This window comes from Colossoma macropomum, unplaced genomic scaffold (genome assembly GCF_904425465.1).
Source record: "Colossoma macropomum unplaced genomic scaffold, Colossoma_macropomum, whole genome shotgun sequence".
Lineage (NCBI taxonomy): Eukaryota > Metazoa > Chordata > Actinopteri > Characiformes > Serrasalmidae > Colossoma > Colossoma macropomum.
Window position 1 is genome coordinate 163,007 of NW_023495156.1, and position 23,594 is coordinate 186,600.

Sequence of the window (23,594 nt, forward strand, 5' to 3'; positions counted from 1 at the left end):
TGACCTATGAACCATGAACACCATAAACTACACCGTGTATGTGAGAGAAGGATGCAACCCTCTAGGGTGAGGTGCAGAGCAATTCAACTCATGAAAACAAAGGAGCCACAAACTTTAAATCTCTCCAAGACATTAGATAAATTATTCCACTCAATGTAGCCAAAAGCCCTCTAAGCTTAAAAAATACTTTGATTGAAAGAATCCTTTATACAAAGTAGTTATTTAGGATGGATAGTTAATTTACTCATTAAGTGAGCACATGAAGTAATTTTTTTTAGGTTGAATGAATGAGCCATTTTTTACAGTGTATATGCAAGGTTACTTTGGGTACTATTTTACCTATGAATTACCTATCTGCCATGAATCTTTTTAAAAATATCTTTTAGGCCAAAACTTTATCTCATAACAAACATCAAATGTAAATTGAATTGACTGTTTTCATCTTAGCAATTTAATTATGCAGAAATCTTGAAAAACAAAGGCCTATAGATTTTGAAAAACAAAGGCCAAAGGGAACAATCTACATGCTACTGGGGCCGTATTTTCAGTTCTTACAGGAATTTTATGACTTTCTATTAAGTTTAATAACATTTTCGAAAAAAGTAATAATTGTCATAACCTAATCTCATACTAAATTCGTTTTAGCCGTAATGTATGTTCAAAACCATGCTATCGTGTTACGCGGACTATAAATTCCTCCACAGCTGGTAGCCTAATCAGAAACCTCCCACAATTTTCAGCTTCAATCAGCTGTCCGTCTAAACGTACTGCATTAGATATTATGACCAAGTGCTTAGTGAATACTTTTCATTCTACGTTAGATAATGTGGCTCCATTAAAAAGTAAAATAATAAGACAGAAAAAGCTTGCCCCATGGTATAATGATCATACGAGCTTTAAAACAGACTGTGAGACAACTAGAGCGAAAATGGCACCTGACTAAACTAGAAGTATTCCAGTCCACCTGGAGGGAGAGCCTTATAGACTATAGAAGAGCACTTATTGCCACACTCAACCTATCTCTCCTCTCTCATAGAAAATAATAAGAATAGTCCTAGAATATTATTTAGCACTATTTCTAAATTGACTAAGAACCAAACAGTTACTGAACCTCAGATGCCATCAGCCTACAGCAGCAATGATTTTATGAACTTCTTCAGTAATAAAACTGAAAAAATTAGGCAAAAAATTTAGAACACACAGTTTAACTTTACAAACCTGCTGCCTTACAAAGCCAATCCAGATCTTAAGAATATTGTAACTACTGCAGAGAGGCTGGAATCGTTTACCTTACTTGAACAAACTGAGCTAGTTAAATTATTTCCTCATCAAAATCTTCTACTTGCGTATTAGATCCAATTCCTACAAGTTTACTCAAAGAAATTTTGCCAGAAATAACCAAGCCTATTTTGTCAATAACAAACTCCTCTCTTAGCCTTGGCTATATTACAATAACTCTTAAACTAGCAGTAATTAGACCTCTGATAAAGAAAGCTAATCTTGATCCCTGCGAACTATCAAATTATAGGAAAATTATAGGATCTCGAATCTCCCCTTTATATCAAAGATCTTGGAAAAAGCTGTGGGTGGAAGGTAGGATACACCCTGGACAGGTTAGTACAGAGACAGCACTAGTGAAATTGTAAATGATCTCTTATTATTCTCTGACCAAGGAAATGTATTGATGCTAGTCCTCTTTGATCTTAGTGTGGTATTGATACGACAGACCATTCTAACTTAGACTGTAAGACAGAAAGTCCACAAGGAGAGCAACGTTCAAATGAGGGGAAAATACTGATAACCTGTTGGTGCTTGCTCTCTCGTATGTAGAGGAACAAACTGAAAAGCAGTTACTGTTATTTTCTGTGGTGACGTGCAGAATACGAGTGTGATGATGTCAAGGCGCCAGACACATCACCAATGATATTTACATCTGCTCTACACCTTTAATAATATAAGATGCACCCAAATTGGACTAAGCTAGCTTGAGAACACACCGGTGAGAAATTAGATTGTAGGGATAGTGGTACGTACCTGGTTGATATCCTCAAGAGGGGGGTGTCCTCGGTCAGCAGCTCCTGTAGACAGAAAAGGGAGAAATTGACCATTGGATGACCACAAATGGTGGCAGCGGAAAGCAGTGTGAAGGCACGGCCTCACCAGAGGGGGCAGTAACGATTCAGCGAGCCATTCAAAGCCGCCACAAAGGAAGAGGCGATCCGGGAGACAAAGGGGGAAAACGTTCGAAGGAGAGCGGGAAAAAGTTCCGAGGTTGCCTCCAAAAAGAATAACAGCGGCACCGTCGCGTGAGGTGGAACAATGTGATGAGGAATTAAGCGAATCTCAACCTTCATCCTCCCAAACCTTGAGCAGCACGGCATGCAGCGTTAATCAGCTCAGTGAGTTGCTTCAGAGTTTTATGAAAACACAAAATGACAGAGAGAAAGTTCAGGAACAGAGGTGGAGGACCCTACAACACCAGTTTGGACTTTTGCAGAGTCAAGTAAGGCAGAATCAGAGTGATGGGGCGAGAATGCATGATGATAGACCAACAATAGAAGCGGAATTCTCCAACTCTAGAATCCTCAGAGCGACGCCAGAATACTCTGTGAGTATGAGCTCTTGTAGACCAGAAGCCTCACGCCAGCCCGCAACACCTACACAGATCACATGGCCAGCTCCACGGTTGCCAATGTTAAAGGAAGATGATGACATCGAACATTATTTAACCACATTTGAACGCATTGCACAAGCGGCACGATGGCCCAGAGTAGATTGGGCATTACATCTGGTGCCGCTGTTAGATGGCAAAGCGCGCGCCGCGTATGTGGCCATGGACAGTGATAGTGCAATTGAGTATGACGCCGTGAAAGAGGCCATTCTGAGAAAGTATGAAATTAATAGAGAAACGTACAGAAGAAGATTTCGATTAAATAAAGTCCAACCTGGCGAAACACCACGTGAGCTCTATGTGAGACTGAAAGGGCTTTATGAGAAGTGGATGGCACCCTCGGAAAAATCTAAAGAGGAAATAGGAGACGCGATTGTGCTGGAACAATATCTCCAGATCCTGAATGCCGAGCTAAGAAGTTGGATCATTGAACGCAGCCCTGCATCAACAATTCAAGCGGTCGAACTAGCTGAAGCATTTGTCGCGGCAAGAGCGACTGAGGCAGACTTCCAATTAGGAGCCATTACTGAGAGTGGACGGCCATCTCTTCAGCCCGGTAAGTCTGGGGTAATTGGTGGTAGTTGTAAAGCGCCCTGGTTACCTAATGTTCAGCGTCGGCAAAAATTCACTACTAGTAGCGTAGACAAGCGAAGGCATTTTAGTATTAGGAGTGAGAAAGAACTGATTAAGTGTTTTAATTGTGGCCAAGTTGGTCACAAAAGCAGAGTCTGTCCCAATATACTCACTAGTTCAAACCAGCTGGGTTATTCACCAATAGGGGATGAGAAGTTTAAATCAAGTGCCCGAAGTAAAGAGGTGTTAGTCCCAGTGAAAATAGGACATAAAATCTTCAGAGCTCTAGTAAATACGGGATCCAGCCAGACTTTGGTTACAGAAAAGTGTCTAGATTCAGCTCAAATCCATCATACTGGAAGCGTTAAAGTTAAATGCATTCATGGTGACGAGCAAATTTACCCCACGGCAGATATCAATATCAGTATCTTAAACCAAGACTACCTAGTAAGTGTGGGTATAGTGCAAAAGGCACCACATGCAGTAATACTGGGCAGAGATATTCCTATTTTGGTAGATCTGTTGAATCTAGATTCAAAACTAGCCGAAGTTAACGTAATTACAAGGGGGCAGAGTGCTAGAAACAAAATAACGGACGCAGAGGTGAAAGCATTCAGAGAACTTCCTTTTGCCCAGGAACCTAAAAGAAAGAAAAGTAAAATTGAAAAACGACAGGAGAAAGTAAGGGGCACAAGAATTCAGGAAGTGAGCCAAAAGCCCGTTATAGAAACAGCAGTAGAAGAGATTGCTTTACCGTCTAATTTAGCTGTGCTACAGACACAAGATAAAGCTCTGGAACCCTTGTTTGCAATGGTTAATAGCTCTAAAAACGGTGTACAAAAAGGCCAAGTGCTGATTAAAGACGACCACTTATACAGAGTGAAGAATGGGATAGAGCAATTAATTTTACCTTCCTGCTTAATTGAAAAAGTGTGTAAAATGGGCCATTCAGACCCATGGGCAGGCCATTTAGGCCACGCTAAAACTTTGAGCAGGATTGCTAGAAGATTCTACTGGCCACGTCAATATATGGATGTGATGGAATTTTGTAAAAATTGTCCGGAATGTCAGTTAACTGCTCCTACCAAAAAATCGGATGTAATACCATTGATTAATATGCCAATAATTAATACACCTTTCTCAAGAGTAGCTATGGACATAGTTGGCCCGTTAACCAGAAGTAGACAGGGTAATCGCTACATTTTAGTTGTATGTGATTATGCTACTAGGTATCCAGAAGCTTTTCCCCTTAGAAAGGTTAAAGCCAGGCAAATAGTCAATGCACTGATTCAGCTAATATCAAGAGTAGGAATTCCAAGAGAAATTCTTACAGACCAGGGTACTAACTTCACAGCGAAATTGTTAAAGGACGTGTATACTTTGTTGGGCATTAAGGGCATTACAACGACACCATACCACCCCCAGACAGATGGCTTGACAGAACGTTTTTATAAAACCCTCAAGTCCATGTTGAAAAAGTTTGTGGATGACAGCGGCTCTGACTGGGACACATGGCTACCGTACCTTCTGTTTGCTTACAGGGAGGTTCCACAAGCTTCATCAGGTTTCGCTCCCTTCGAACTGCTTTATGGTCCTGAAGTGAGGGGGCCATTGGATGTCCTTAAGGAGGCATGGGAGGGTGATAACCCTTCTGAGAAGCTGAACATTCTGTCCTTTGTGCTTAAAATGCGGGACAAAATGGCAGATCTCTCAGCAATGGTTCAAGGTAATATGAAAGCTGCCCAAGAGAAGCAGAAGGTGTGGTACGACAAGACAGCAAGACATCATGAGCTGAAGCCAGGTGAGAGAGTGCTCGTTCTGTTACCCACATCTGACACGGGCTTACTTGCAAAATGGCAGGGACCCTATACAGTTAACAAGAGGATCAATAAGACCACCTATGAAATAAAGAGAAGAAAGAAGAAAGGGACGCAGAGCTTCCATATCAATATGCTCAGGAAATGGCATGAGAGAGAGCTCGTAAAAGCTCACAACCTGTGGATAAGAGCCATAGATGAAGAGGAGGAGCACCAAGAGCAGTATTTTCCAAGCCTAAGCACAGCACCGGTTACACCTGATGTGTCACACCTCAGTGAGGAACAACAGGGGCAAATAGCAAAGATCTTACCTACATCACTCTTCAGTGAAGAGCCAGGGAGGACAAAGGCAGCACAGCACAAGATTCAGCTTGTGAAATCTGAGCCGATTCGGCAAACGTGTTGCAGAGTGCCGGCTCGTCTAATCCCTGACCTCAAGAAGGAGGTGAAGGCAATGCTGGAGATGGATGTCATTGAGCCGTCGTCCAGTGAGTGGTGTAGCCCTGTGGTGCTGGTGCCAAAAAAGGGATGGAGGACTGCGTTTTTGTGTGGATTTCTCCAAATTGAATGCTGTTTCTACATTTGACCCATACCCAATGCCCAGAGCGGATGAGCTGATCGAGAGGTTGGGTAAGGCAAGTTTTCTTACCACCCTGGATCTATGTAAAGGGTACTGGCAGGTCCCATTAGATCCAGCAGCTAGAGAGATGACCGCATTCAGAGTACCAAGTGGGCTGTACCATTTCAAAGTTATGGCTTTTGGGTTGCACGGATCAGCTGCAACTTTCCAGAGACTTATGGACAAAATTTTAAGGGGCACTGAAGAATATGCTGCATGTTATATTGATGATGTAATTATTTACAGTATGACATGGAAGGATCATTTGAAACATCTCGCTAACGTTCTCCAGAAACTTGCAGCTGCAGGACTTACAGTCAATCCCGTGAAGTGCAGCATTGCCAAGTCCGAGGTCTCCTACCTGGGGTATGTGCTGGGAAATAGAGTTATTAGACCACAGGTAGATAAGGTTGAAGCCATCAGGGCAAGCCCAGTTCCAACAACCAAGAAAAGGGTACGGTCATTTCTAGGGTTAGTTGGATGGTATCGACGTTTTATACCGGACTTTGCCAGGCGCACAGCAGTGTTAACGGACCTCACAAAAAAGGACATGCCCCAAAGAGTAAGGTGGACTGTAGAGTGTGAAGCTGCATTTCAGGACATCAAGAACTGTATGTGTTCTGAACCTGTACTGCGAAGCCCAGATTTTAGTAAACCTTTTACAGTGCAAACTGATGCTTCTGGTCAGGGTCTAGGAGCGGTGCTACTTCAAGGGGAAGGGGAACAGCAAAAGCCTATTTTGTATATCAGTCGTAAGTTATTCCCAAGGGAAACTAGGTATTCAACAGTAGAGAAGGAGGCACTAGCTGTAAAGTGGGCCTTAGATTCTCTAAAGTATTATCTGATGGGGGCTGAGTTTATCCTTGAAACAGACCACAGAGCACTGCAATGGATGGCACGCATGAAAGACACCAATGCAAGAATTACGAGGTGGTATTTATCTTTGCAACCTTTTAGGTTCACAGTGCAGTACATGAAAGGTTCCGAAAATATTATTGCTGACTACTTGTCTCGTCATTCTGAGGACTGACTTCGCTTAAGGTGGGGGGGTATGTGATGATGTCAAGGCGCCAGACACATCACCAATGATATTTACATCTGCTCTACACCTTTAATAATATAAGATGCACCCAAATTGGACTAAGCTAGCTTGAGAACACACCGGTGAGAAATTAGATTGTAGGGATAGTGGTACGTACCTGGTTGATATCCTCAAGAGGGGGGTGTCCTCGGTCAGCAGCTCCTGTAGACAGAAAAGGGAGAAATTGACCATTGGATGACGCTGTAGATTTAAGATACGTATGTAGAGAAATCTACGTTAATGGTGTCTTTGGTGATCAATGTGTATCGTGTACTGGTTTTACACTTCTCTTGTTCGTAACCTCCTTAGGATGGTATGTTCCAGGGAAGGGGAAGTATTAAGGCAGCAGTGCATGTGACAGGAAGGGACAGCTTGGAGCAGACGTGTCGTCTGCTAAGGGTGGCAGGGCCTAGCAGGCGGGCTCATGAACATGGAGGTAGTTGAGAGGCTGGGAGAAGCCTGATGGCTGTTTTAATCCATTTTCTTTTCTTTTTCCTTTGTTGTATTTTTCTTTACCTTTTTTTTGTAAAAACTTTAATAAATTGACAAGATTTGATGGATCCTCACCTTTGCGTCCTCCCGAAGTCTTCATCTCCTCCGCCACACATGGTCACATTACCACAACGAGCCAAATGAAAAACGAACCTTCCATCACAACGTTCTCACGTCGCTTGAATTCCTAGCTGTAAAAACAAGACTGAACTCATGTCTGAATTGAATACACTCGGCCAGGAAACGTAAAAAAGTCTTCACTATCCTGCTTTCCTCCGTTAAATCAGTGTAACAGAGCGTTTACTTTTCATTTTGGCACATTTACGGTATGTTACTGTTTAAATGTAATCTCATGTGTGCACGACATTTCACTGTTTTTGTTGCTTTTCAATCAAGCAAATATGTTTGAAGTACAAAAAAAGAGGTCAAGCGACATGAAAACTGTGTAACAGAGGTTTCATTTTTCATTTTGGCTCATATTTTCAGTGGCCGACAAGATGCTATTGATAGTATAATTGAAAACACTTTGCAAACTCATAAACGCGCTGCAAACACAAAAAACACTTTCATCAAAATGACGACACCTGAACTACATTTCACAAACGCACTGTAAACGCAGAAAAGTCAACAACTGAATGTCAAATCAAATAAAGTACAATTCAGTGATATTTCAACAATATTTACTCCCTTGTGTGTGTGTCACTCATTTGAGTCGCAGTGCGCCTCGTAATGCACAGATCTGATTGGCTGAGTAGCGTCGTGTGATATTCACAAGCATGCAATTAGTCTGCGAGTCTCCCAGGCTGCCGTAATGACTTGAAATGTTACGCCGATAAAATTAGGACCACCCTGTTGAAATTAAATAATTATCCATAGTTTATCAGTTACAGGTCCAGGTCCACACAGGACAGCGTCTGGGTCTGAACTCGGACCGCGGTCCGCCTATTAGTGACCTCTGCCATATATCATTCAGCGTTAATGCTGACTTCACAGATGTGCACGTCAGCCATGCCATGTGCACTAATGCACCCCTGTACCATCATGAATACTGGCTTTTTAACTGTGTGCTGATGGAATCAAGCTGAGGAAATTTTCTTTGACTGGACCTTACTGAATTTGAATTAAAGACCCCTGATATATGGTTTTGGCAAAATGTGCTGCTGTCCAGACGACATCTTTTTTCAGGCAAGGCCTTGAGTATTCTAGCAAGACAATGCTATTACAACAGCATGACTCTATAGTAAGAGTCCGGGTGCTAAACTGACCTGCCAGCAGTCCAGACCTGTCACCACTGAAAACATTTGGAGCACTATGAAACGAAAAATATGACAAAGAAGACCCCGAGTGTTGAAAGAAGAGATGATATAACACAGTGGTAAACATGTACACGTATGATATGTTGTCTTTGTACTATTTCCAATATAGGATTTATATGATTTGCCTATTATTGTAACCACATGACACAGATCAAATTAAGAGGTTTAATTAAGGTTTAATTAAAGAGGTTTAATCCTCTTTTAATTAAAAAGTGAGCTATGAGCTTGACTGTCTAATAAAAAGAGAACATAATAAAAATAAAAGGTAATAAAAGGTGAAGCGTAATAACTGAACGAGTCTCTCCATGTTTTCTGTATTTTACAGAAGGTATTTGCAGAAGGTCAGTATCTGCAGATCTAAGATCTCGTGCTGGAACATAAAAAGACAGACACTCTGTGATGTAAGCAGTGCTTTAAGGTCATTTAGAGAGCTTTAAAATCTATCCTGAATGATACAGGCAGTCAGTGCAGCTCTTTTAAAGACGGGAGTGATCTGATCTCTCTGTTTAGCTTTTGTTAGGATGCTGCTGTGTTTTGTACGAGCTGTAGAGGATATATTGTTTTTTAGGAAGTCCAGTAAGAAGATCATTACAGTGATCAACTCTGCTTGTAACAAATGCATCAACAAGTTTCTCAGCGTCGCTCTGAGAGAGAAAAGAATTTTAGTGATGTTTCTCACATGATGAAAAGCTGCTTTAGTGACTGTGTTTACATGCAGATAAAACAGAGCTCAGAGTATAAGATCATAGCCAGGTAACGACCCAGACAGAGCTGTGCAGCTACAAGTACAGTCTCCAAACCTGACCCTGCACTGAGGGTTTGGACAGCTGTTCGGGACAGATGGCCTACATGTTTCTCTCTCGGCTACAGCAGCCATCTCTCAATAAACGCTGTCAAATTACAGCATAAGAAACGTCACATGCACCATAAGCCACGGGCTAAACATTACAGACACAACAGACATAACTTCACTAACGATCACGAACAACTCTGCTAGCATGTCATCACTACACTGTGTTCCAAATGATTATGTAAGTGATTTATCAGTAGGATTTCAGTAAAATAAGCATTTAGGTTTTAGTTTTTCAAATTAAGTGTCTGTATTATTTCTCATACCTTTTAAGATAACTGTGATGGGGTTTTACACCCCATCACCAGCCCTAGTGACTGGTAGCATAACCATCAGAAGTATAGACATTTAAGTGAAATAAAATGTTACTCCCCTGTATTCCTTTGTTATGCATCTTTTAGGGGATGTCAGTGAGAGCTGTGGCTCCTCTTATCCCTAGTCGGATGGATCCACCGACACTCTGGTGCTGGTCCTGTAAAGAAAAGAAAACATGTTAGGAGGCTTTCATGATCTTTATATGTAATATTTGTATATACTTACCAGTAAGACTGTCATGGGTTGCAACCAGGTGTATGTTGTTACTGTACAGTATGCGTGTGTGTGTATTAGTTATGTATCCCGGGGTTGGGGTTTGGTGTAGGCTGAGGCGGAGCTTAGAGTACAAGAGCTCCGGGCCAGCCAGGAAACGGTCTCACCTGTACTCACTACTAACCGCCCGTGTAGCTTGAGTCAGCGTGTGTTAGATGTGTGTAGAGTTCCAGCCTCATGGCTGTTACTCAAATCTACTTGTGAATATATATATATATATATATATATATACATAAATACATATATATGTATATATATATATATATATATATATATATATATATATATATATATATATAGAAGCTATTCATGAGGGTATCACCATCTAACAATAACCGGCACCAATCTCAGACAGATTTGTTAATTACTTTGCCAGGTGATCTTCATTAAAGGGAATCTTACTTAAAGAGATTCTTCCACATTATTAAGCCACAGTTCTCATGCAATATGGGGAGAAAGAAAGATGAAAAGTGTGGAATAGTGGAACAAAAGGCATGAAAACGATTGATATTTCACAAAAACTGAAGAGAAATCATCAAACTGTGAAAAGATATGTGGGAAATTCAGAGCACAGGTGAATATGGTCAGATAAAGGCGTATTAAGGAAAGTTTCTGTCAGACAAATTAATTGTATTTAAAGCGCAGCTATAAAAACACCACTGTTGAGCAGCAAACAGGTGTTGGAAACTGCTGGAGTCTCTGGAACCTCTCCATGCAGGATCCTCCACAGGCTGGCAGCTGTTCATAAAGCTGTATTTTGGCCACCACTAAGCAAAGCTCTCAATAAGAAACATTTGCAGTGAGCTCAGAAATACACAAAGACTAATTTTCAAACAGTTTCATTTTGCTTATATATGCCATGCTACACTAGATGGACCAGATGGATGGAGTTCTGGATGATTTGTTCAAACAAGCCTGCAACGTCAGCAAGGAAGTTGAGGAGTGATGATTTGGGCCAGAATATTGGGAACTGAGACGGTAAGTCCCTTTACGCTCGCTGAGGGTGTTAAAATGACCTCTGCATGATATATAGAGTTCCTAACCAACCATTTTCTGCCATGGTATAAAAAGAAGAATCATGTCTTCCGAAATAAAATCATTTTCATGCAGGACAGTTCACCATCACATGCTGCAAAAAACACCATTGACTCCTTGGCTGCTATGAGCATAAAAAATCATGGCCACCATCCTCCCCTGACCTCAATCCTACTGAGAATCTGTGAAGCATCCTTAAAAGGAAGATCAATGAAGGTGGGCATCAGTATAGCTCAAAACAGCAGCTCTGGAAGGCAATAGTGGCATCCTCAAATGAAACAGGCAGGAACTATACATGGACATAAATCCAATGGTCGACAGAGTTGATAAAGTCATCTCAAAGAAGGGCTCATATACTAACATGCAACTTCATCTGTAAGTGTAATTTTAGGCTTAACTTGTTTTATATTTTTTTATATCTTTTGAAAAATTATGTGTCCATGCAGCAAATATGACACATAAGAATGTCATTATGATCCACTGAATGTTTTCAAAAACTGCATTTTGCATAATAATTTGGAACAACATATTTTATGTTCTTTTCAAAATATTATGTATATAAATGTAATAACATTCACATTACGATACAATTGTTGAGATTAAAAAAATCCTTAACTATATTTTCTTTTAGAAAAAACAAGCAAAAATTTGGAACATGTTATATTTAGGTACAACAGCCTGTCAAATTGACTATAGCAAAAATTAATTTTAGGCCTACTTTTGATGTCTTCCTGTGCCCTTACCAGTGCCTTCCTGTACCCTTACCAGTGCAATGACATTGGGGAAAGGCCTGTCTGTTGTGGATGGTGACAGTGCTAATTTGGTGCCCGTCCTCTGTAACCTTAACGGATTCAGTAACGTTAGCAGTGCTATCAGACACCGGCTCCTCCAGTCTAGGAGTTTTGATGAACCTCACAATGGACATTTGTTTTGCTGCTGCTGGGTTAACTTTGCTGATAACCTGGCTAATCTTAAGCTAACATTAGCCAGCACTAGCAAAGCAGCAGCGAGTTCATTTCTGTTTCAGTTTGGTGTGCTGTGGTCGATTTGAATTGGCATTGACAACATCAGTAAAACAGCCAATCACAGCACATGTGCAATTTACAAAGAACTGTTACTGGTTGAAAGAAATAATAGACAGGTTGTTGCCTCCAATCAGTACCAAAATGAACCACCTCCCCCACCTTTTGTACAACAGTACTATGACATGAAAATGGGTATGAAATCAGTATGAATATCACATAATCATACAGAGATAAAGAGAGAAGGAATATAAACCACATATTAACTTGTTTGAATAATAGCAGATTAATTCCATGGGATTTTATTCTAAGGGATTTTTTTCTCTGAGAGAACATCTGAGAAAAAGAGACCCTCGAGTGACCACTGTAAACTCATCAGAGGAGAAACTGAGTGAACTGAGGAAAGACAGCTTTAGAACTTTGATTCCCACCACGAGTTCATATCCATACCTGATTATCAGTTATTAATGATCCATTTTCAGCAGGACTGACAGCTGTGATCCCAGTTTAGTACATCAGGAGCTCCAGCTCATCACTGAGTCACTGATTCCCCTTCAGAGAGAAACACAGTGTCAAACTCTACAGTAAAACTGGCAATGTGCAACAAAACAGAAGAGACAGTACAACACAGAAGAGCAATCAATCAATCTACCACAGAAAATAATATCATACATTATGTGTATACAATATGTACTGTATTGAGTCTTGTTAACCATTCTTAAAGCTCACCTGTGTTCACAGGTATGTGGACATGAACTGATTAGACCAGAAAGCTTTTTGAAGTAATTGATCTAACTGTCTGGACAACATATACAAAATTTACAATTCAGACAAAATGAGTAGAATAACAATTACATAATTAATGAAAACACTGTTGTACTTGATTATATGTACAAGCTCACTGGCCACTTAATTATGTACAGTTACCTTGTATCTATGCTCATTTTCCATTTAATCAGGTCCATTTAATGTGTAGGTGCACAGATTGTAGTTGATCTGTTTCTCTGCATAATTCGTTAACCCTTTCACTTCATTCATCAATGATCAGGACCCCAACTACGACCACCAGGACCACCACAGAGTAGGTACTATTATTATTTCATTCTCAGCACTGCAGATGAGCTATTGACTCTGACTTTACCTCTACAATGTGGACCAACAAGGTAGGAGTGTCTAATAGAGTGGAAAGTGAGTGGACACAGTGTTTAAAAAATTCAGCATCACTGCTGTGTCCAATACACCACCCTAATAATACATGCTCTGTGGTGGTCCTGTGGGGGTTCTGACCACTGAGGAACAGGATGAAAGGGGGCTAAAAGGTATGCAGAGAAACAGACTGCAGTCTGTAAGTTAGGAGTACCTTAAAAATGGCCAGTGAATGTTTACGTATGTGTGGGAGAGAGAGACAGCACGAGAATGAACATCTGAAGCCCACCTCACTGTGCTAAATACACTCGTCCCTTAACAGGTGTGGAGGTCTCTGGTCAATTTCTTTGTTGCCTGCAGCTTGTAAAGGTGGATTCTTCACGGCTGCATCAAAAATGAAGAAAAAGTGAGCAAAATTAGTAATAAAAACTCAACAAAGGTGAGAATAATCCAAAAAATAAGACAGTATGAAAACTAAATATACAAATCAACAACAAGAAAAAGAAAAGGTAAATGCGATAGAACATAAGAAGGAGCATGTCACTGTAATAACCATGTACCACAATAACCATGTACTGTTTTTCACAACAGCACACTACCTTGAAAGATCTTACTTTTATGCAACAGTTTTGCAAAGTAAAGAAAAAAGCAAGGCATATGAGCTCCAGCTCTAAATACATCTGAAAATCTATAATATTGGCAACATTTCATGCTACAATATGTAGTAAAATATAGAATGAAATATGTACTAATAATATGAAGAGCAATACTATAAACAACACTGTAAGTGAAGCACCTGGGACAAGCTGTAAGTCCTGATCAGTCGAGAACCAGATGGATATTTGTAGGAAGAGAGAACATTCTAACTTCAACAACTGAAACAGATACAGGCAGATTTCTGTTGACTAACTAAACCTGTACAAGCATTCAAGCTTCTCAAACCCAGTAAAGACGATGTTCCATACCTCAAAAATAGAAACACTTTTTGTTCCTGACCTCTTCTGGGCCCACGGGCCAGTCTGGTCTGCGACACAGTCCTATTCGGCCGGCGAAAATATTTTAATTTTCTATTGTTTCACCCTGAGATGCACTAAAGTGCCCAGCATGCACTGCAACGTTGTGTGCATTCTGACCCTCTTCCCCCAACAACAATCTATGGGCCACTGGTTACACAAAAAGAAAAGGTGCCTGGTGTCTAGTTTAAGCAAACAGGCGGTCCCTAAACCAATTAAAATTTATTTTAATTTAACATTAATTTTATTAAGTATTCAATGCCTATTTTGCTGTTGCAGTTTCGGCAAAATGTTAAGTAAAAATGAAATAAAACCACAGCTGGCTCACAGATTTGCTGGGATTTTTTAATATGGCCCTTTCAGTGGTTAAATTTGACACCACTGGCTTAGATGGTCAGTGAGGAGCAGATGGACAAAGTACACAACTTTTTAATTGTTGTGTAAGACAAGTGTTACAATCTTGAGTAAAAGCAGAAAAACTCTTAAATATTACTTGTGTAGATGTTTTCAGTCAACATTTGTGCTTGAGTTCTTGTTTTTAAACTATATATAACTCTCAGAAGGAAAAGTTATTATAGAAAATACGTAAATGTGGACGAAGATTTTCTGCTAAGGAGACTTTGCTACAGATATGAACAGTTAACTCTGATGTCTGCAGCCACACAGGCCTCAATTTTTATGGACACTTCCCCACCTTAGATTATTTTCCAGGTTAAGACAGAAGCCCATCATCTCACATCCTTAAAAGTGGGCAGACTCTGGTCCACATTGTACTGAAGAATGTTAGCCATCAATTCTGGACGAAGCGGGAGACCATAGTTCTCTTATTCTTCACATTTTCCGTTAAGTCACATTAAATCGCAGTGTTTTCATTCCACAGTATGAGGTGGCATGAAAGCAAAATTCAGCTTCACGAACGACGCATTATGTTTATTTTAAATGGTAAGAAACAGAAATACGATCTGTGCCAGAACTTTTCCAAATGCACTCTGCGCTCTGTTAAGTACCCCCTGCCCTCCACCCTCCCCTTCATGACCTTTATGATATAAGCCTATATATAATGATATTTGGTTGAACCTCAAAGCAGAAACATGAACAGAAGAGAGACAAATATTTAGTCTAATACAGAATTTCAGGTCACTTAATTAGTTAGCATCTAGTTACCAAATCGCAGTTTTAGCCTGCTAACGTTAGCTGAACGGATTAGCTAGCTAATAGTTAGCTAACAACTCTAACAAGTGTAGCACCAGTTTATTAAAAACTGAATAGAAATTCGACACCGTTCCACAAGTTAAAAATGGTATTTCTCTAAAAAACAACCTGTTGTCTTGTTATTTTGTGAGAGCAAACACTCACCTGAAAGAGGAGACTCGCTAGTCTAGCTAACGTTACCACAGCAGATAATAGCGAGCTAACTGACTGTTAGCAAGTGATGCTCATTTTCATTTTAACACATGAAGAGTTCAACACTAACAAATCATAGGATTAGGTTTGAGTAAATGTCTGACTGAAAAAAACTGTTAGTATATCAAATAAAACAAGCATTTACTTACCAGACGCGTTTTGAAGCTTTCCGAAGTTTCCAGAAGCTGCTCTAAGCGCGCGCTTCCCGCCTCTGCGGTGGAGCGTTGATGACGGTTCGGACCTCAATACATGTAGAATCTGCCTCAATACAGGTGGAATCTGCCTCAGTACGGATATAATCTGCCCCAATACGGGTAGAATCTGCCTCGGTACAAGTGGAATCTGCCATTATATGTTACCGAAACATCAGATGTCGAGCCAAACCTGTACCCGTCCCGATTCCGCTGTGCCAAAACTCTTAGCCGAAGCAGCAAAGTAGCCGAGCTCGGACTGTCTCTTCATGTTAGCTGGGTTATTAGCCCATTAGCGTGTTAGCTAGCGTTAGCGTTATCTAGCTAACGGCCAGCCAACTGTGGGAAAACATTACAATATATACCAAATAGAGTCTGTTAATGGCTGTTTTTGTTATCTCTTCTGTAGTTTTGTCCGCGGGTTTGATAAATTCCGTAGCTCCGTGTTTACAGAGAATCAGTTGGACGCTGCCGGGTCAGTTCGCTCAACAGCGACCCGCCCAGGAACTAGAACTCATGGAAAAGCGGTCCGTCAGCTGATGCAGCGCGTCCGCTATGAGACAGTCACGAACTCAGTATAAGAACCATTTATTATTATTACCATTTAACATTAATAATAATAATAATAATAACAATAATAATCAGAATGTAATTGTTTTTAAATAATGATGTATGATAATATTTGGTTTTATCAGTATTATTATGGGTTTAATAAAAAATTGATAAAATAATTTCTAAAAATACAAAGCACCCAAATATAATGTTCCTTTCATAACTGTAATAACACCAAAAACAAAGATATCCATGTAATTGTATATTTAGATAAGTATGTTTTGAGTCTTTGAACTGTTTGATTTTGAGAAGGAGGCAATTTACACTATTATTAGGAGTAATAGTACTAGTATTACTCATAAGATTAGACAGACAGACAGACAGATAGATAGATAGATAGATAGATAGATAGATAGATAGATCACTTTATTAATCCCAGAGGGAAATTCTTCTATTGCTGCAGTACAAACCACAGTACAGAGCAAAACAAGAGCCAAATGAACAGGAGCAAAATATTGTCTTACAGTATTTACAGATACATAAATAGAGAGTAAAGATAAATAATACAATAACATGAAATAAAAGTGTAAAATAAAAATATACTAAAAACAAAATTAATGTAAAGTACAAAATTAAGAAGTAAATTGCATAAATACTATGCAGCTGACAGTGCAGTGGTGCCTCCAGTGAATGAACCAGTGACTATGTACTGTAATGATAACTGCATCTGCTATGGTAGGCAATTTTATGGTCCTGCAGAATTTGGCCAAGTGGTAGCATGTAAAAGAGAAACAGTGCAAGAATCGATCCCTGTGGGACTCCACAAGTTAGAGGAATTCGCTCTGATTTATCGTTGCCGAGTGCAACAAGGTAGTTTCTGCCATGTAAATATTATTTGAACCAATTTAGGACTATTTCAGAGAGTCTTACCCAGTTTTGCAGTCTATCTACAAGAATCCTATGGTCAGCCTCAAAGACAGCCCTAAGATCCAAGAGTACCAGAACCGAAATTTCAGACTCAGAGTTCAGACGGATGTCATTTAGAATCTTTACTAAAGCAGTTTCTGTACTGTGATCAGGGCGAAAGCCAGATTAAAATTCATCAGAGCAGCTATTTGAGCTTAAGAAGTGGTTAAGCTGCGTAAAAAGAGCAAAAATGCCAATTCTCACAAAATGCTGCTTTAAACGTTGGTGAGTGAGTTACAACCCAGTTCCATGAAGTGCTTCGCTTCTAAGATCACTGAGGTCGACTTAAAAGGAGCGTACTGAGCTGAACTGGTGAAGCAGGAACTAAAGGAGGTAAAATGGTTCATGTTTGTGGGAGACATTAGGAGAAAAACACGTCTATGACCGAAATAAAGTATGTTAAATAAAATACATATATTTTTTCCTTGTAAGTAGTTATTACTGTTTAAAGTCAACTCATAAAGCATGTTTTAGTGGCTCTCTAACATTTTAAACACACCTCTCATTTTTTTTAAACATCTATACTTACATAATGTAACACTCCAAGGTCCCATTATCCCCATTATCTCTGACCCACTTGGTGTCACTGGCTTAATGATCACCGGCTCCGCCCCTCACCTGATCTTCATTCTGCTCCCTATTTAGCCACAGCTCAGCTGCCTCAATCTGTGTGTTGATAGTTTCTGAGTCTTGCTGGTTTACTGCTGTCTGCCGGCTGCTGGTTTGCTTTGGATTAATGAAACAGGATTTCATTAACAACAGTGACTTTTTAATGGTGTTTCATAGCTTTGGGGCTATTGAAGGCCAAACGTAGCTCGACCTGTCAGATCTGTTATATGATGAAGCTGAATAACACTACTCATAATTTGGTGTTATCAGGTACCGTCTGAGTTCTAAATGAGTTCTGATGTGAACAACAAGTGATCTGAGATCACATCAATGCGAAAGAGAACCAAGTCCCCTTTAAAATGTGCTTACATTGTGGACACAGACAGCACTGGGTCCGTTGTAGCTGGTTCACTTTAATAGAACTGAATTTGGTTCATTCATAAAGAACTACATGTGAAAACACCCTTACAAACATTTGTATGTGCTGGTAAATATCTGATGCGTAGAAGTCCTCCAAGCCTGAGAGATCCAGCTCGTTAGCATTGAGGAGGAAAAGGTGTCGGTAAAGTCCCATGCTTCCAGCTTTCCTGAGCAGTGCGTGTGCAGTTTCCCTCCAGCACAGGTCCAGGTGGTAGAGCAGGTGCTGTGCAGCCTTGAGCCTAAAGGCTCAGCTAACAGGCCAAGAGGTGCGTTGAGCACGGCCAGTCTGTGCCACAGGGTGGATGCCGCCAAGCTGTTAATTATCAGCACCCGTCCTCCGTAAGACACCTGCGACAGCAGCCACGTCCATCTCGCTAGCCTCTCAGATATTCGCGTCAAGGCACACTCCCAGTTTTTCTTCACCACTTCTGCAGAGCCTAGATGAATTCCCAGCACTTTGAGACCTGTTTTGCTCCACAGCAAATGTATGTGTGTAACCTCCAGCTATTGAACATCCACTCTGTTGCTCACAAACACAGAGACGTCATCTGCATAGCCTGATACAGAGATATTTGGCATCCCTTGCATGCTCACCCCTTCACATAAAACCCCACCCTGTCCCCGCACTCGATGAAAGGCAGGCAGGTTATGAGTCGTCTTAAAATAAGCACAATCCTCCACTGCAGATCCCCCGGGCGCTTCTCGATTAGAAGCTTGTACAGGGATCTCCAACTGCCTTGTGGTGAAGAGCCTGGTGCCAACACACCCAACCACCTCGATTCCTTCAAGCCATCCAGTGAGGTTCTGTGAAGGACTTTCACACAGACGTCATACAGCGCCTTCTTGGATACATCTGCAAAGCCAGCTAGTTGTGGAGTCCTGAACGAGAGAAGTGCTCCCTCCTCCTCCTGATAATCCCCTATTTCAGCAGTAATAGGGAGAGAAGCGAAGGGCTCCTGGTCTCCACCTGAGTGGTGCTCTAAGGCCCCCCTAAGAGAAGTGGGCAGTGAGATCACTTCTCCTGTGATTCTCTGAAGCAGTCGAACAGACATAATACCAGTTGCAGCACCTAGAACTTCACCAGATTTCCAGTCCTCACCAACTCTCACATCTCCTAGATTTGTAATTCCTGCCCCCTGAAAGCACAGGCGGATACTTCTGAAGGTCAGCTCAGTGACTGGAATCAAAGACAGACAAAGAGAGAGAGAGAGAGAGAGAGAGAGAGAGAGAGAGAGAGATAATGGGAGAGAGAGAGAATGGGAGAGAGAGAGAGAGTAATGGGAGAGAGTGAGAGAGAGAGGTTCTCTATCTATATTCTGGTTCTTTTTCTCTTTGATTTGATTCTTCAGGTGTAAATAAGTTTAAAACTGTACTCACCTCTTATCTGGCTGTGTATGGGAGAAGATCCACGCTGTTCTATCTGAGAATACTTTGGGTTCCAGATAAATGATGTTGCACATCTGAACACTATGAGGTCAATATATATACACTAGCTACGTGTGTGTGTGTGTGTGTGTGTGTGTGTGTGTGTGTGTGTGTGTGTGTATGAATAAACCCCATTAAATAAAACCCTTAGCTTTTATTGATCATTTCTAAGCCATTCAGCGATGTTTACTGGTGTTGGTTGGAGTGTCTGCTATGAAGGGAAAGTGACCTGCCTGCTCTCTCAGCTGTTTCAGCAGCACTGAGCGGTGCTTCTTGCTGCCTGTTCAATAAAAGTGCACTTGCTTTTAAAGCACAATGTTTCCTACCTCTTCTTCTTTGCTGAAGCTGCAGTATGTTTTTCATATTTCTAGATATTTGGATCTCAGATGTGAGTCCAGTGTCTCTCATAAGTCTCACTGTACACTGGGTGAACTCGGAAATATAAGGACTACAGAGAGCGGAGCGTCAGGTGAGCAAAGTGCAGGGGGTCACAAACCAGCAGTTCAGCTGCGGCTTCCCTTACAGACATGCTTAGTGATTGTGAGATTAAACACATTAAACACAAACTTCAACACAACACCAACAAGAATAACGATAATATTAAAGTAAAAAGAGCTCTTGTATCGGAATCTGTATCAGAATCGGCAGCTGTGTATCGGAATCGGATCGGAACTGAAAAAATGTGGACCGGCCCATCTCTAGAACAGAAATGCTAAGATGTTAGCAAAATAACAGCAAATATTCAAAGAAAGACTTCAGAACTTCAGACTGGAAAAAGTAGCAGAAGCAGAGCTGTTTTACCTTCTTATCCACATATCTGATTAGATATTCAGTTTGAACAGTGAAAATGTTAAAGAGGAATTCCACTGATTTCTTCTCCAAAAGTCCTGCATAATTAAGTGGTTAAGATGTAAACAGAGTCATTCAGAGTGGTTTGGTGTGAAAGGCTCTGTTCTAGAGAAACTTAGAAGCTCCCGAACAGAAGATTATTACTTTAAAAGGTTATGAATTCATCACCTGATGCCTGGGACACTGTTTTACGAGAGTGTTGAGATGAGGTTTTGGCATAAAGTGTATATTTAAACACTTTACTGAAACATAGTTCTCTGCACTGCAAAAATGTTGGTGTTTTACTAAGACTTAAGACCTTAACTTCATTTCTTAAGACCTTAAAAATGATTTTAATTAGACTTTAAATAACAAGATTAATAACAGATTAAGGCCCTTTTCACTTACCATTAGATGTTCAATGAACCTCATCCAGGTATTTGTCATTGTTGTTGTTTTACAATATGAACTATTTACTGTTTTGTATTATGTTTTAACCATTTGGTTATTTTTATCATTACTGTCAATTAGTGCTCTTACAGTTTAGTGCTATCATGGCATTTACCTGTAACTACACTTGCTTTGGATTCCATGTAAAAGTCCATAAATCACAAATATAAGCCTGCAGTTCAACAGCAGTCTTACCTGAATGGTGTCAGGGAGTGGAATAGTGGACCTTCTTCTGTGACTCTCAGTTAAATTAATGTTCTTGTGGTTTTGTGGAGGCTGGGAGAATTTAGCATTTCTCAGAAATGAGGTGTGAGTTTTATTTCGCATGCTATGGTTCCCCTAATAGTGGTGCACGTACATTTTCTGCCTAACACTTTGCTGATGATGGTTTGTGAGCTCGTATGATCAACAGGCTGCAGCATGAGCTACAAAAGCTCTGTGCAAAACAAATCCAGAGTCATGAGATTGCTAGATTGTTTAGCCTGTATGTTTGACACTAGCCTTCATTTTATACATCAAACTACACTAGATAATCTGTTGATTTAGACAAAATCAGTTAGAACAACGGAACCCAGACGTGAAATTTTACTTTCCCAAAATTGGATTTTTCTACATAAATGCGTCACTGTTTCACACAAGGCCTTCAAACGTCTGCTGTCAGCTCAGGAGGGAGGTGGGTGTGCACAGCAGTGCGATCACCCCTGTGGAATATTCCAGACTGGTAAAACTGGGGGTGTTACAACCTTCTCTGGTCAGTATTTCCATATAAGATATGTTAAGAAATCTCTGACCGCATTTGAAACAAAACAGGTAAGATAAGTGATAATGAAATGAATGTGGGAATATAGTAGTTATCTGGAAGCACAGTCTTACACTAAAAAGGACAAAATCTCCATAGAATGATGTACATTAACTGTTATAAACTATTTTATGGATGAGAAGTTACTTACAGTACATCAACACTCACATGAAAGTGAACAATTCAGCACAGCTGCTCCAGAATCAACCACAGTAGGAATGAATATAAATCATCTAAATATTGTGTTTCATAACATACACAGATTAAACCTTTCCAGTGGTGGACAGTAACGAAGTAAATTCAAAGTAATTTGTTGCTGTACTTAAGTAGTTTTTTCATGTATCTGTACTTTACTGAAGTATTTCCATTTTTTGTGACTTTTTACTTTCACTCCACTACATTTCACAGTCAAATATCTTACTTTTTACTCCACTACATTATGTGAAATCTGTCGTTCCTTTTGGTTTATGTGTGTATAAAAACATAACATGCCAAAACAAAAGAAGGGTGAAGCAAGAGCACCAATCAGGAAACAGCGCACACTTTGTTTTGAGCTTGTTTTGACCTGTTGGACATACCGACCCAGTGCAGCACACGGTTCAACGTCAGTACAGCAGCGTAAAATTTTGGGAGAGTCTATTCAACATAAATGATGAACTAACCTAACTTTGTGTAAATAGACCACAATATAGAAATATGTACACATATGCAGTTGTGACTGACGTGTCTTTTTTCTGAATTTATACAAACACGATTTCATTTTATAGTAAGTTTGTTTTGGCTAGTTTATGTTTATGAACAGAGACCTACAGATACAACATAGTAAAGGAAAACTCATTTGTGAATCTGTGATTAAAGCAAGTTTTTATTAAACTTAAACTTGTAACTAAGTTGCAAATAAATCTTAAACTGAAACTTTGCTTGTTCACAAAAAGTTATTTCAGAGCCACTTGGTTCTACTTTTGCCCAGTGTTTAGTGCTTATGATAATTTTAATAGACATCAGCGTCAGACTAATTAATGACATTCTATTAAAAGATTGGTTTACCAAGAGTGACACTGGAGTATTCTCACCTAAAATGAGTTGATAAAGCAAGTGTTTTGTTACAGAAATGCTAATAGGACATTAGAGCCAGAATTAACCTTTTAGTACTTTTACTTTTGATACTTAAGTACATTTGACGGCAAATACTTTTGTACTTTTACTCAAGTGGAGGTCTAAAGGCAGGAACTTCTACTTTTACTGGAGTAACATTTTACCTTGGGTATCTCTAACTCAAGTACATGGTTTGTGTACTTCATCCACCACTGAACCTTTCCATAGTGGGCACAGGCTCGCTGAAGCTGGAAAAACATTGCCTGGTCTAAGTAATCTCAATTTCTACTGCGATATGAAGATGGCAGGCTCAGAATCTGACATAAACAGCATGAGTCCAGGGACCCAGCCTGCCTTGTGGAAACAGTTCAAGCCGCTGCTGGTGGTGTAATGATGTGGGGAGTGCTTTGTTGGCACATATTGGGCCAACAATAGCATTGTTTGAACGCCACAACCTAACCACCCGCATCCTTTTGTGGCCAAAATTTACTCATTGTAGCACCACCTACTTCCAGCAAGATCAGGTACTGTACCGTCATCTCCATGACTCCCATGAACATGTCAGTGATTCAGTGCACTTCAGTGGCCTCCTCAGTCACCAGATCCGCATCCGATAGCACGTCTTTGGCATG

General features: G+C 40.3%; 1 long non-coding RNA gene across 1 annotated transcript; it reads right to left on the reverse strand.

Moving 5' to 3' along the window:
* Positions 1 to 2,024: 2,024 nt before the first annotated feature.
* Positions 2,025 to 20,154, reverse strand: LOC118801051. Its single transcript, XR_005006439.1, has 5 exons — positions 15,987 to 20,154; positions 13,500 to 13,594; positions 12,515 to 12,616; positions 6,880 to 9,891; positions 2,025 to 2,078 (listed from the first exon to the last, which is right to left on the reverse strand). It is a non-coding gene; the product is annotated as an uncharacterized LOC118801051 (long non-coding RNA).
* Between the last annotated feature and the right edge of the window lie 3,440 nt (positions 20,155 to 23,594).